This window comes from Eptesicus fuscus, chromosome 4, assembly GCF_027574615.1.
Source record: "Eptesicus fuscus isolate TK198812 chromosome 4, DD_ASM_mEF_20220401, whole genome shotgun sequence".
Classification (NCBI taxonomy): domain Eukaryota; kingdom Metazoa; phylum Chordata; class Mammalia; order Chiroptera; family Vespertilionidae; genus Eptesicus; species Eptesicus fuscus.
This window is the reverse complement of record NC_072476.1, coordinates 56008168-56010050: the sequence shown is the minus strand read 5'-3', so window position 1 is coordinate 56010050 and position 1883 is coordinate 56008168.

Here is a 1883-nt window from a genome sequence, read left to right as displayed (position 1 = left end):
ACTGAAGGATTAGGCCCGCACCTGCAGGGAGTGGGCCTAAGCCACAGTCTGGCCTCCCTCTGGGGGAGGTGACCGGGCCGATCAGGGGAAGGTGCCACCCCCATCACCCCGCTGCTGCTGCCACTGCCAGCCGCCGGCCCCCCTCAGCCCTCACAGCTGCTGCAGCTTTGTCAAGAAGACGTCCAGTCTATCCAGTCTAATTAGCATATTACCCTTTTATTAGTATAGATTATTAAAGTTTAACATTATAAAATTAACAAAAATAATATAAAACTCATATCCTGGATAAATAGCCACATGGCCACCGAAAACCGTATATTCCCTTCCCGTTCTCCCGCCGTTCCCTAGCTTGTCGTGCATTCTTTCCAAAAATCGGGACTTTTTAAAAATGCCACGGGACGCGGGACAAATTGTTAAAAATCGGGACTGTCCCACCAAAAGCGGGACGTCTGGTCACCTTATCATAGTGTCCAAAAGTAAGGATATACATACATTAACATACATTTGGTCTGGAGTGTGTTACAAGGGACAAAAATATTTGAAGCTTTGACGTATAAGATTGCCCAAATTATTCTTACTTAACATTTAATGTTACACCTATAGTTAACTGAAGAAAATACCATTAACACAGATCACGGGGGAGGAACCAAGATGGCGGCATAGTTAAACAACTAATCTGCTGCCTCACACAACAATTTCAAAAATACAACTAAAAGACAAAACATCTACCACCCAGAACCACGGGAAAGCTGGCTGAGTGGAAGATTTACAGCTAAGAAGAGAAAGGAGCACAAACGCTGAAAAGCTGAGGTACGAAGGCACGCGAATCGGGCCGGCGGCGGGCGGCTGGGTGCGTGGCTTTTCTTCAACCCGCAGGGAGACAAGCTCCCGATCACTCTGAAATCCAGTTTTTGGGGACACTCGGGGGACCCAGACACCTACGGGGAGAAGCTGAACTCTCGGCCATCGGGTCGGAAAGTGAGAGTGACTTTTTTGCAGTGGTGCGCCCAGCAATCATTGTTTACTGCGCTGGAGCTCGGGGCGCAGGGACTTGGAAATGTGGAAAGGCAGAGACGGCTGACGGCAGCCATCGCCATTGGCCACGCCCCAGCCTAGTGACGCCCTGAGACCCCGCCCAGCCCTGAGGCCCCGCCCCGCACATTCTACAAACCCGCCCAGGCTCCACACAGCGGCTTTTGCATATAAATGGCCTGTTCTGTGACAGCTCAACCAAATTAACTGTAGCTCTAGTCAGACTGCTCCAAAACCACCCAAGCAAAGGAGGAGAAAACTAGCCCTTGCTGTAGCTCCTGCTGGGGGACACACAGTACACAAGGGTACACCAAGAGTGTCCACCTCAAGTAACTGGGAGGCTGACCCGTTGAACCAATAGGACACCTAGTACACAAAGCTACCCTACCAACTCAGGGAAGCAGCGAAAATGAGAAGGCAAGGAAACAGATCACAAACCAAAGAAATGGAGGAGAACAAGCGACTGGACATAGAGTTCAAAACCACGGTTATAAGGTTTTTCAAGAATTTCATGGAAAAGGCCGATAAATTCCATGAGGGCCAACTAGAAATTAAACATACACTGACTGAGATAAAAAATATTATACAGAGACCCAAAAGCAGACTAGAGGATTGCAAGAATCAACTCAAAGATTTGGAATACAAAGAGGCCAAGGACACTCTTCCAGAGAAGCATGAAGAGAAGAGAATTCAGAAAGTTGAAGATAGTGTAAGAAGCCTCTGGGACAACTTCAAGCGAACCAACATCAGAATTATGGGGGTACCAGAAGAAGAGAGAGAGCAAGATGCTGAAAACCTATTTGAAGAAATAATGAACGAAAACTTCCCCCACCTGATGAAAGAAATAGACT